This window comes from Oculina patagonica, unplaced genomic scaffold (assembly GCF_052425735.1).
Source record: "Oculina patagonica isolate OP01 unplaced genomic scaffold, crgOcupat unplaced202, whole genome shotgun sequence".
In the NCBI taxonomy this organism is placed as follows: domain Eukaryota; kingdom Metazoa; phylum Cnidaria; class Anthozoa; order Scleractinia; family Oculinidae; genus Oculina; species Oculina patagonica.
The window spans coordinates 1-13919 of record NW_027558040.1 but is presented as its reverse complement, the minus strand read 5'-3'; the positions used below and the strand labels follow the sequence as shown (position 1 = coordinate 13919).

At 40.5% G+C, this 13919-nt stretch overlaps 1 long non-coding RNA gene across 1 annotated transcript; it reads right to left on the bottom strand.

Moving 5' to 3' along the window:
• Positions 1-1262: 1262 nt before the first annotated feature.
• On the bottom strand, positions 1263-4173 carry LOC144640227 (uncharacterized). The gene is made up of 2 exons (XR_013568307.1): positions 3986-4173; positions 1263-1357 (listed from the first exon to the last, which is right to left on the bottom strand). It is a non-coding gene; the product is annotated as an uncharacterized LOC144640227 (long non-coding RNA).
• Between the last annotated feature and the right edge of the window lie 9746 nt (positions 4174-13919).

Sequence of the window (13919 nt, the reverse complement as noted above, 5' to 3'; positions counted from 1 at the left end):
ACAAGAAGCTTAAAGAAGCTTAAAACTGGGCGGGAAATGACGTCTACATTAGAGATATCATATTGTTTGTGTTGAAATGAATTGGCCTTTCAGTGTATCGGTTTGAGACACTTTGAAAGATAATTGTAAAGGTGTAATTGTGATTTTTCTGAATGCTTTCGTGTTCGTCCTGAGGCGAAATTTTGATGATATTAGTTACCTTTAGTCTGAAAAGGCGATTCTTTTTGGACGGAGGTCATTTCGTATATTTTTGTATAGAAAGGACGTTTCGGTTGCCGGTAAGGTGCGGTTAGAGAAAGTTTGAAAAAGGGTTTTAAATTTTCTAAGTCATTTTCATCGACGCTTTGTCAAGTTATTCATGACGTCGTGAAGTTCTTAGTGTATTATACAGGTCTATATATACATGTATGTCGGTACAACGTGAAAATGGTAGGTTTTTGGCCGTGGTTATTCTGTATATTCGATTAATATAAGGAGTTGTTTCAAAGGAGTAAAGTCGGTTGTGCAAGTCATACAGAAGAAATGGAAAAGTTACTTTTGGTTTGCTTGATGGTGAGTGTGGTTGCGAGCTTTATGTAGGTAATCGTTGGCTGGTTTAGACGAGGGACAAAACGTGCGGTTGTGTGACTTGCTGGGAGAGAGACGCTTTTTTTTAGGTTTGTAAAAAATTTATGGGGAAGATGGATTATTGTCATGGATTGTTGTCAGGCACAGTTAATGGCTAGAGTGTGAAATATTACGGAAATAGCAATATATAAGTAATATATTATATACAGAGTACAATCATTACTTTTCATTGTAATCACCAGCTGTGAGTACAGTTCATTGAGATTTTTCATTTTAAATAAATAAAAAGTGTATTTCATTATGTAAGTCGAGTGACGTTTGGGCCGTGACGTTGTTAGACAAATCACATGGCTCTAGTTAACTTCAAGTGAGTTGCAGAATTTACAAACTGAAGACTTTTATCCCTGAAACAGAAGTACGCGATTGCGTATAGTTCGTGTGTCGATTAAGAACATTTTTATTTTAAAGCAGAAGGCAAATGGAATGAAGCAAGAAGTGTAATTCCTCTACAGATGTGAAGTATTAATAACTGCACGGCAGTTTGTTCTTTGGCTTTTTGTTTACTTTGTTTTATATTTTAGTTGCTTCGCGAGTGTGATGCATTACTCTGTAGAGGTGAAACGTCAGATCAGCTGATAAAGTTGAGTCAGAATCCATGGGTTTTGTTTGAACTATAATCCTTCTTGATAATTGTGAGATGGTTCTTTCTTGTGGATCCATTTCGTTAGTTGTTGCCTTTAATTCTTGTGTACTTGACTTGTTGTGAACCATGTATTTTCTTGCTCTGCAACTGAATAAAATGAGAGAAAGATCCTTTTAAGTTTTAGAACGAAGATAAGAAGATAAGTTGAGTTTGTAGGAGGCTAGTAAATTTCTTTAAGATGAAACCGGCTGACATTTAATATTTTGGTTATCAAGGACTGGATAGCAAATTGATTTTGTTAACAATAGTTAAGTGTCTGAGAATTATGTTGGAGATATAGAGACCTAGAGTTAAGGAATGGAATGGTGTTGTTGAAGGATAACTGCGTTACAGTATTCCAAATATGTGAGGCAGCGGGGTATGCGAGGTGAGGCAGTGAGGCATGGGAGGCGTGTAATCCCAATAAAAGGTACAGTAAAATAGAATAAAAAAGGGGACCAACACAAAAATCAAAAGTCAAATAAAATGCGCAACAAAGCACCTGTCCATATATGTGTCCGATAAAAGAGTGTGTACTGTAAAGCAACATTTACTGTCATCTACCATAGGGGGGAGGGGGGCTTATATCCGGATGTTTTTTTTTTGTTTCCATGTAGATGAGCTTATAACTAGACACGATTATAAGCAGGAGCACTTATAACCCTGATTTTTCGGTATGCGTTGATACTGTTGCATACACTGGTGCATCTAATATTAAGTTCCCAAGAAATTGTCAATTTACCACAAAGCTTCCCATACCTTTCACATCCTAATTGATATGCACGTAGCCACTAGTACTATCATCAGGTTACGGTATTTATTCGAATAAGCGCGGCGCTGTTTATTATATTTTTTTGCGCCTCAGATGCAGCGCTTATTGGATCGCGAGTGTGGCGCTTATTAAAAAATTGGATGCGCTATCTGTGGTGGTGTCACCATTCGTCTACTCCCGGCACTTCCACAAAATGCCACTAAAATTGTAAGTAAGGCCTTCACAACGGAACTATGTATTGCAAGAATTCTGAATAGAGACCTTAAGGTAATTCCCTTGAAATAGAACTGCTCATAGATTTCCAACCAAACTTTGCCAGTTGGTTGTTTACCTTAAGGGAAGTTAAATTTTGAAATAAATCAAAGATCTCTTCGAGATATCGACTTTTTTGCATGAAGTTAGTATGAGTAGAAGGTTTATCCTGGGCATTGTTGTTCGAACATATCATGGAAGAATGCAAACGTCTTTCAGTTCAAGCACTTTTTTTTTATTTTCGCGGAGGAAATGCTGTATTTGTCAGTCGCGACGGCTTGGCACTTTGCAACTTTGGCTTGGTTAAAAATGGTAAACTGACGTTTGCCTTTAATCGAAATAGCCTTTGGGGATTTACAAACAAGAGGAAAACATAACTGGCAACACGTGAACAAAAGCAGATTTTAGCGAACAGATGAAATGCTTCCACACACAACAAGAAAAATTTTGTTCGAAACAACACAATGTGCTGTCCCCCTCCCCTCCATGGGTGGCCCCCATAGTAACAAAAATATCAATAACTTCGAGTCCAAATCAACATAACTTGATCTACTTATCATGCTGGAGAACACGGTGCAAAAATGTATTTTTCTTGGCGTTTACTGTCTTTTTATACCACAGCTTTGTGCATAACTTAATTCAAATTGCAGATTTTAGGAATGAGAAACTCCGTTAGCCTATAGCCTTCTCAGCCAGCAATCTCTACCAAAGAGCTTTATCAATTTCAAGTCTGAAGCGGCTTAACATAAGATTCCAAACAAACCTACAACAAAAATCGCACTTGACATTAGCTTCATACATGTACCTGAAACTTTTCAATATTACTCTGATGCTCTACCATTATCAAAATTATCAAGGCATGCAAAATTATCAATGTTGGTTCAGTGGTATCTAAAAGCATCATACAGTACTGCATTGGTAAGACCAGGTTCCAACTTTAAATCCCATCTTGAGCCTAATCCTTTTAGCTTACTATTTTAAAAAGCTAACTTTATAGAATCACTGCAAGTACCCACAATTACTTATACAAATTAAATTTTTACTCGATATAATGTTCGCTAAGACGTAATTTTTTTTAAAAAAAGGTTAAAAGGCTATAATATGTACAAATAAAAACCGAACGTTTTTTTTTACTATAACGTCTGTTTTCCACTTTTCTATATTAAAGGATTTTTTTGTAACATTTTTATTAATCATTAAGTGAGAAAAAAAAATACAAAATCAAAAATTCTTTATTTTATTGTTGTAGAAGTTGGACCACATCATCCCCGATGTTTGTTGTTGATAATTCATGATTTAGACAAAAAAATCCCTTCTATTACCCCACCAGAGACAACAGGAAACCAAGTGATCTTTGGGAATGGGAAAGGGACACTGTGCATCTTTAGTTCTCAAAGGGCCAATTACTTCAGCACGTACCCTTCAACGGAGTTTACACCCCACCTTACCCACCCCTACACATGGTCTAACAAAGAATTCAAACAATTGTTATCGCTTTTTGCTTCAAGTTGATCATCATATTGTTTCCAGCAGTTAAAAATACTGACATCTGACGCCCTATTTTTTTCTATCAGAAAATAATATTTTGCTTAACTGAAGAAAAATGATCATTAACTCACTCACAGAAGGAATTTTTCCTAAGACCCCCACCCCCCACCCCCAACCTGAGGGAGCCCTCTGGAAATCCAATTTAGCTTCATACCTTTCCTTACCGTTTTGGCCTTTGAGACCCCTCCCATCACCAGGAATTCCCAATCCCTTCTGTGGAGGAAGTATTGACATTTTCTGTAAACACAATTGAGAAATAAATTATAACATAAAACAGCCTTGCAATTAAATTCGGCACATGTGACCGGGCAAAAAAGCAACAGTTCACGCTGATATACTGCTAAATAAAAGAATGAGTAAAGCACTTTCTCTATGCAACATTTTGGTGTATTAGTTTAGTTCCACACTTCCAGTGGCAGTGAAAAAGCCAAACAATCACAATGAAACAACCTTTTGTTAAAATTCCATTAACATGCCATGAAAAACTGGTTATCTTGATTTTCAGTGCCATGAATATTGCATTTGAAATTTTCATGGTGCAGACTCACATTTTATCGTGCTCCATGAAAACACCATGAAACATATTCAGTACCATTAATAATTGTTGAAAATCAAGGGAAATATATTTTTATGGCAATTTCACATCCAATTAAGATAGCTTCCTTGGCAGCATGCACCATGAAAAAGCAGTGAATTCAATTTTTCTGAATTTTCATGGGTATTTTACTATCACAGGATTTTCATGACCCTGAAAACAGTATTGAAAAGAAAGGCACACTTTATACCCATAAAATGCCTTTAATGGATAACTTTACACTCATTAAATTAAATTAAATTTATGTCAAAATTATATACTCTGAGCACTTGACTACTGCATAGCTGTCCAGCTGGTAACCAACTCTGGTATGCTGGTATGCTACAAGATTATTAGCTATCAAATTGAAAGAAAGAGGAAGCAACCACTAAATTATATTATAAATGTAAACAAAGGAGTCCTTATTTAATTTACAGGTGACTTGTTATGTTTTCATTCTCACTGTAACATGCTTGTGAATCAAAGGGAAAATTAGATCAGGGTTACCCACACCCTAGGCCTTGCCCAATTGATTGTTTAGCTTAATGTACTAGTTACCGAATTTTCATTGAACTAATGTTTTGTTTTTGTTATCAATGCTAAAGAATGAACACCCGCCGAGGGCCTTTTTTAGTTAATACAAGAGCTTGTGTGTTAAGTTATATGGAAGGCTTAGAAAAATATGTGAAAGAAGGAACCATGTGAAATTAATGTTGTAAAGACAACAACATAAGATTCACATGCATGTGAACCTTTTGTCAAGCATGTGAAAGTTTCAACAGGCATGTGAAATCCAAGCTTCATGTGAAAAAAGACAAAATTAAATAAGGCCTTAAAAAACCATGTGAAAGTGTGTATGAAATATAATGTTAAATTAAAGCCAACATATATATCTGTGAAAGTGTGTGTGAAACAGATCATGAATTCGTTTGGTGTACTATAATAAGGCAAAGGGCCATCTAGTTCCAGCTAATTAACATTTCACAGACAATTTCTGCAGGTTATCAGTCTCGCTTTTTCTACCAATTCCCGCAAATGCAAAATAAATTTTCAGCTTTCTGGGAATTCCAAGGATTTCAGTTCTAGCGATTTCGTATTCTAGGTGTTCAGGAGGAAAGCGTGACTTAAGCGTGACCGTGACGTTGTGTTATTTGAGTGACATATGTCAAAAGATTGGATGTGCATGCGGTGAGGTGTAAGGTTTCTAGTCGAGTAGTTTTCCGGCCATGTTGAGCCATGATGTTAAAAAACAAGACAAGTTTAGTGTCTTTAGTGGATTAAAGTTGTGTTATTTCAAGATGCCTGTCTATCTTCGCAACATTTTTTGGCGACCACGACGGGAGACATGAGCTAGTGGAAATTCGAGGAATTGTCTTGCTCAAGGGGAGCTCAAGGTTGATTTATTCGCATCGCATCGCATCGCATCGTCTCGATTTGCCATTTTGGATTTCGCGTTCGCTTGTGGAACTTCGTACAGGATTTGGACTGTTTTCGGTGGTAAAAGTTCAGGAAAGTTGAGGTCAACGTTTGTTATTCTTATCGCTTCGCATGTATTTTCGTTTCACGGTTTTGTGGTTGTTTATTATCTTGACGTACAATTATTCGTCGGAGTCGTTCGTAAGGAAATCAAATCAACAAGAAGGTCTTCGAGGTTGTAGAGCGTGTGTTAAGGGTTTTGTTTTACGTCGCACGATAATGCCGCCCCCAGGAGAGTCAGAAGAAGTTGACGATAATGAAGAGCGAATTATAGAACTTAAACGGGAAAAGAGGAACAGAAAGACTACACTTACGAAAACGCGACACAATGTGGAAAGGCTTTGCGCGAGTGGCGAAGATCCCGAGTTGATTCAAAACGAAATTGACACTTTATGGAAGGTACTAGAAGCATGCCTTGCTGTCATGGACGAGCTACAGAAGGCTTATTTACACTTGGGCGACAACGACAACAAAAAGTCGGTCGCGGAAGAAATAGAAGCTGTGGAGAACGAAATAAACAATGCCATCGAAAAGGCCGAACGTGTGGCGAAGGAAATCCTGGAGAAGAAACACGTGGACGCAAGTAAAGAGGCATTGCCGCAAACTCCTTTGATGAATTTACCTCCTCCGTCAGGACATTCGCCTGCTTACAGCCACTTGTCAGGTTCTCAAAACCAAGGTAACTGTAGTCAGCGACTTAAGCCTTTAAAAGTGCCAGTGTTTAATGGTGAGAAAAGTAAATTCGAAGATTTCTGGGAGATGTTTTTGAGTCTTGTCGACCAGGGAGGGGAGCCGTCAACTATTAAAATGGCAAGATTGAGACAGAGTCTTACAGGAACTGCCCTTGAGGCCATTAGGGGTCTAGGGGTTTCAGAACCCGAGTATAATGAAGCTAAAGATATTCTTCAGTCGAAGTTTGGTGGAGAGCGAAGAAAGCTACAGGCATACATGGACCAGATCGAAAAGATGCCCCCATTGAAGAGTGCTGATGTCCAATCTTTTGAGCGGTTTGCTGATCTTGTTCGAATAGCAGTTGTTAAGTTGCAGGCAGAAGGGCGTGGTGGAGAGCTTGGTGATGGTACACTGCACAGTTTGTTAGTTAAGAAGTTGGCCGACAGTCAGGTTGAAAGTTACAGTCGCTGGTTGAGAGAACATAAGAAAGACAAGTCGGTGTTAACCTTGAGGGATTGGTTGAAGGAGGAAGTGAGGGTCCGAGTCGAGGCAGTGGAAATGGCACATGGCATTGAGGCTGAGCCTGTTGGAGGTGCTGCGGATGGTGGTAAGCATGGTGATAGAGGTCGTGGAAGCAGGAGTTTTTTCGGTGAAAATGGTAACTTTGGTAAAGAAACACCCTTTCTGAGAAGCAAGCCACCATGTGCATACTGTAAAGGATACCATGGAGTGTGGAGCTGCAGACGCTTTCAGAATCTGGAAGTGAAAGAGCGTTGGAATATCGCAAAGGAAAAACGGCTTTGTTTTCGTTGCCTGGCAAGTGATCATGAAGGAAGAGCTTGTACCAAGACTCGACCATGTAACATTAACGGTTGCACGCGGAATCACCACTACTTGTTGCATGGCTTCGCACAGGATAATACAAAGGATGGGAGAGTGGTGACTTCACGGGAGGGGGCACCTACTCATACACACACATCGACCGCCAAGCAGGAGACAGCAACCGAGGCCCTTTCCCTTCGTACAGTGCCAGTGTGGTTGAAGGCAAATGATCGCAAAGTAAAGGTGAATGCTATTTTGGATGATGGTTCTAACGAGACTTTTCTTAACGAAGAAGTCGCAGGAGTTCTTGGTCTCAAGGAGAGATACCAGACAGTTACAGTTAATGTTTTGAACAATGAAGTGGAAACATTTCAATCAATGCCATTAGATGTGACAATTGAGAGCCTTGATGGGGAGTTTAGTAAGGATATTAAAGTAAAGACTTGCCCTAAAAGGGTAACTGGAAACTACAAGGTAGAGAACTGGAAACAAAGTAAGGGCAGATGGGCTCATCTTAAGGAATGTGACTTTGCTGAGCCTGCTCAAGATGGACTTGTGGATTTGTTAATAGGCGTGGACAATGCAGAGCTGCATTATTCTAGAGCCGATATACGTGGTGAGGAAGGAGGCCCAGTTGCTCGCCTTGGACCTTTGGGTTGGACATGCATTGGATCACCAGAAGGAAAGCAGTGGACAGGAGCAAGGGCACATGTTAGTCGCACTTTGTTTGCCCGGGAGCCCAATGTCAGCGTTGATGGTGTTTGTTGTGACATTGATCGTACTTTAAAGGGATTTTGGGAGATAGAAAACTGTGGCATCGAGGGGCATGACACTGTGATTCTTACTGAAGAGGAGAATGAAGTGTTGGAGAAACTTAAGGGATCAATTCGTTACACTGGGAAAAGATACAAAGTGGGTGTACCGTGGAAGGGGGATAAACCTCGGTTACCTGATAATTGTCAGACAGCATTATCTCGGTTGTGCAACACAGAAAATAAATTGAAGAAGGACTGTGCTCTTGGGACAGAGTACTCTCAAGTTATCAAGGGTTATGTTGAGAAGGGGTACTTGAGAAGAGTTAAACCAGATGAACCATCGCCACCGGAAGTTTGGTACTTGCCTCACTTTCCAGTCGTCCGCATGGACAAAACTACCACTAAAGTACGCATTGTGTTTGACTGTTCTGCGAAAACAGATGGGGTTTCGTTGAATGATGTCATTTGTGCAGGTCCTAAGTTGCAGAAGGATTTGTTTGATGTGCTTATTCGGTTCAGGAGGAACCCTGTAGCTTTAGCCTGTGACATTAAGGAAATGTATTTGCAAGTGGAGATCGAAGAGGGAGACCGTCCTTATTTTCGAATATTATGGAGAGACCTCGATTCCAGTCGTGAACCTGATGTCTATGAGTTCAGTAGAGTAGTATTTGGTAAGAACTCTGCACCAATGGAGGCGCAGTTTGTCGCTCAAGAGAATGCTAGAAGGCACCAGGATGTGTATCCAATGGCCGCTGAAACTGTACTCAAATCAACTTACATGGATGACTCGATTTATAGTGTGGAAACTGTACAGGAGGGTATTCAGTTGTACAAAGAGCTGGACAGTCTGTGGGGAACAGCAGGCATGCAGGCAAGGAAGTGGATATCCAATTCTCCAGAGGTTGTTGCAGCCACGCCTGAAGCTGACAGAGCGACTGAGTTGCAGATCACTGAGGGGCAAGAACCTGTTGTTAAGACACTTGGTATTGCCTGGAATAGTACAGAGGACACATTTACTATTTCGACTGCAGAGGTACCTACGGAGATTCAGCCGACAAAGCGAGATGTGCTGAGGAAGGTTGCTACTATATTTGACCCACTTGGTTTTGTCAGCCCTTTTGTCGTCAAAGCTAAGATTCTGCTTCAGGAACTGTGGTCGCGGGGATATGACTGGGATGATGTCATACATGACGAAATCGCGAGTAGAATTGGGAGCTGGTATGAGCAGCTTAAGAGCCTGGGTAATGTGAAGGTGCCTAGGTGTCTTCGTGAAGCAAAGGAAGTAGTTGCTAAGAGAGTTGTTACATTTGTCGATGCTTCATTACAAGCTTATGGGACTGTTGTATACTTACAGTGTGTATACAATGATGCTACCACTACAAGTCGGTTAATTGCTTCAAAGTGCAAGGTAGCACCATTAAAGCCAGTGACTGTGCCTCGCCTGGAACTTATGGGAGCTGTACTTGGTTTGCGCTTGACACAACGTTTAGCGCATGTACTTGGACTTCCCATGCAAACTGTAACATTTTACTCTGACAGTATGGACGTGTTGTGGTGGATTAGGGGTCATGGGCGGAACTTTCGTCCTTTCGTTGCCAATCGCATCGGGGAGATACAGATGTTGACCGAGCCATCGCAGTGGCAACATGTAGCCACAGGAGAAAACCCAGCTGATCTATGTACAAGAGGGGCAACACCAGAGGAACTAATGGAGAACTCACTTTGGTGGCATGGACCAGAGTGGTTACTGTCAAAGGATAAGCAAAGTTGGCCTAAGATGGATCTTAGGAGTCGTCCCACTTCGTTGCCAGAAATGAAGACGTCAAATCGCAAGGAAGAGGTAGAAGATGTTGCAAGTGTTCTTACCAGTCGTGTACAGAGTCTGACGAATAGAGAAGAGAAAAAAGGGAAGTGTGAGGATTGGAGGCTTGAAACCACCCGTTTTTCAAGCTGGATACGGTTGGTACGGCTACAAGCCAGGGTGTGGCGAGTCGTCTACAATATGCGTAACCCAAAGGACAGGGTGAATGGGCAGGAACTGTTGCCAGAAGAAATTGAAGATGCCGAGGAGGAAATCATTAGTCGAGCACAGTTGGAGGCATTTCCTGAAGAATGTGAGGCATTGCTGAGGGGAAAGGAAATTCCTAAGAAGAGTTCACTGGGCAAGTTATGTCCCTGGTTGGATGATCAAGGTGTAATGCGGTGTGGGGGTCGACTTCAATTTGCTGAATGTCTTCCTTACGATGTCCGGTTTCCTGTAATACTAGCAAGGGGTCAGTGGGTGACAAAGCTGATAGTCAAGTATTACCATGAGTTGTCTAACCACAGTGCTGGGACAAATTTTGTGTTATCACAGATTAGTGGAAGATTCTGGATTGTCGCAGCCCGAGAGGAAATAAGAGCGTGGGAGAATGAATGCAACGAGTGTAAGAGACGAAGGAACAAACCAGCCACACAGATAATGGGTCCATTGCCACAAGTAAGGCTGCGCTTCACATTTCGGGCATTTGACCAGACAGCGGTGGATTACGCAGGCCCGTTCACCACTATACAAGGGCGTGGGCGTCATCGGTTAAAGAGGTGGTTGTGTGTATTTACATGCTTTTCAACTCGTGCTGTTCATCTCGAAGTGGCGTGGGGGCTCGACACAGATAGTTTTCTAAATGCATTTACCAGATTCACCAGTAGGAGAGGAGTTCCCAAGGAAATGGTTAGTGATAATGGCACTAACTTTGTTGGAGCAGTAAATGAACTTAAGGAACTTGTGGGTCAATTAGACAAGGACAAGATTCAGCGAACGACTGCACAGACGGGGATAAAGTGGAAGTTTAACCCCCCAGGAGGTCCTCATTTTGGTGGGGCCCATGAGATTATGGTGAAGGCAGCCAAGAAGGCGATTTATGCTGTGCTGAGTAGCAGTGATGTCACAGATGAGGAACTAATCACAGTCGTCACAGGTGCCGAGAGTTTGCTTAACTCTAGGCCACTCACCTATCAGTCAGCAAATGTTAAAGATGATGTGCCGTTGACACCCAATCACTTCTTGTACGGGCAGATGGGTGGACAGTTCGCGCCAGAGAGTGTCGATACTACGAGATTCAACCCACGGAAGAGGTGGCGCAAGGTTCAAGAGCTGATCTCTCGAGTGTGGTCCAGGTGGTTAAAGGAGTACTTACCCATGTTAAACACTCGTCCAAAGTGGACCGAAGTTGTCAAGGACCTTAAGGAAGGAGACGTTGTGCTGGTTCTGGATCCAAAGCTGCCACGGGGGAAGTGGCCATTGAGCCGTATCATTGAAACCTATCCAGGGAGAGATGGACATTCTCGAGTCGCAAAGGTTCAGTGCGGAGAGAAGACTGTGGTGCGACCAATTCATAAATTGGTACCACTCTCGTAGAACATTAGGAAACTTTCAGTTGAAAACATTTATTGTTACATTTTTTCGTGTTATACACACTGCGGTCCCCTCAGTGCGGGGAGGGGGAATGTTCAGGAGGAAAGCGTGACTTAAGCGTGACCGTGACGTTGTGTTATTTGAGTGACATATGTCAAAAGATTGGATGTGCATGCGGTGAGGTGTAAGGTTTCTAGTCGAGTAGTTTTCCGGCCATGTTGAGCCATGATGTTAAAAAACAAGACAAGTTTAGTGTCTTTAGTGGATTAAAGTTGTGTTATTTCAAGATGCCTGTCTATCTTCGCAACACTAGGATTGTTCTCTCTCGATACTCAACTTGGAAATTATTGTACATGTAAGCTTATATTCAAAAGAATTCTAATAATTTTAAACCTTGAATTTCTGCCAATTTCAGGTTACTCCAATCTCAAACACTAAAAATTAAAAAAAATAAGCATTATATTGTATTCCACAACGTCAATATTCCTTACCGAGATTTCGATAACGAAGAATTTTAAACCGCAGACAAGAGTCCATTTTGTGTTCTCACCAGTAGGCCTGCATCATGAATGAAGTAAGACTTTCCACCCTTCGTATTCTCGGAAACTTTGGCAGATAAACCGACAACTTGAAATGAGTTCATTCTCACCATTTATTTTTTATAAAACTTGAAAATTTCACCAAAATGTGATCGCAAAGGACAGAAATCTTCGCTTGACTCTGGTCAATCCGTTTGCGATCTTTCTGCGACTGCACCGCCATATTGAGACCGCAGTTGAACGCTTCAGCGGAATTCCGTTAAGAAACCAATCATGTTACGCAAATCATCGCATGTGACTATTTTGGCGGCGGCGTTTTGAACGTTATTTCTGCTGTTGATCGTTCGTTGGAATGCTTTGTATTCTAAACTGTAGCAGCCAGCATGTGTTTCCCTTGCAGTAATTTTAAAGAACAGATTAATTGGGTTTTGTTAAAGGCGAATAGTGTACTTAAGCTTCTGCTTCTTGGAGCTTATCAAAGGTCTTGTTTCTGAGGTGTGTACAACTTCATGGCAGTCGTTTTGAAAGAGCTTTGGTGAGTACAACTAAGCTGTATTTTAGTTATTTTAAAAACCAGTTGAAATTTTGTGGAACTGGAGGCTTGACACCTAAAGAAGCCAAATACTTTTTGCACGAACTGCATTGTAGACGTGGTTATGTTTGGTGAAATTATTTCGGCCAACGGATCGGAGTGTGTGACGTCCGTTACAAAATTTTTCCATTATGAGACTTTAAAATTTCGTTCACAGAGTAATTTAAATACCGAAACGAAATTCTCCAAACAGATGATAGGCTTTATCAGGCATTATTAGACTGTTCTGGATTTTACAATGTACATGTAAATATCCCAGGGCAGACTTTTTTTTCCCAGGGTAGTGTAATCCGACATATATTTTTAAAAAATGCTTGGGAAAATGTTGCCACTGACCTTATTGCAATTGTAGACTCAGTAAACTGTTTATGTCTAATAAATGTACACTAGTAATAAGTATACCAAATCAACACAGCTACTGAAATATCATGAGGTTAATCGGTATATCCATTTAATATATTTTTTACAGGCTGACGAAGAATAAGGAAACCTTCTAAACTGGACAAACTAGAAAGAACAGAACTTGCCATGCATGTCATCAGAAGGCAGCCAGCAGCTAAGTCTGTTTTTTCCTTGTCTGAAGGCACTTTCCATTTGTCAGAACTGGCCGGCTGGTTCGGTGGTTATAAATGTGAAATGGGCCATCTGCACAAGATTTTCCAACAAATCCACCAAAACAGTGTACAATATTTATGTGTAGAATCAATTAAAGTATTTTTTTTACTCTGTGATTGATTGTGGAACAGTTTTCTCAGTGAAAAGTTGAAATATTATTCAAGGCTTGAGTCATGGGATTTTCATGGCCTATGGAAAATTCATTCCATTTTCATGGCTGACAGCGGGTTTGACTATAAAAACATGAAAATGGGATAAAAATGCCATGAAAAATATCATGGCCATGACTTTTGGTACGTTTCTCTGAAATTTCATTGGCATGAAAATTCGAACCCCATGAAAAACACATTTGAAAAATCCATTAAAATGCCATGAAAATAGGACCTACACATCCTAGCAAATTAAGAGGTTTTTCAAAGCCATAAAAATCCTGTTAACCGTATGGCATGAAATAGCCATGAATTTAACTCAATTAATGGCTTTATCATGACCCTGAAATGTACCAAAACTAAGTAGTATTTCATGGTTTAAATGACCATGAAATACCAATCATAAGACCATGAGTGTCCCATTACTACCCTATTAACATACTTTAAAAATACAGTGAAAATGTCATAAAAAATTCATGGCATTTTCAAAGCAGGTTGATTTCATAGTGA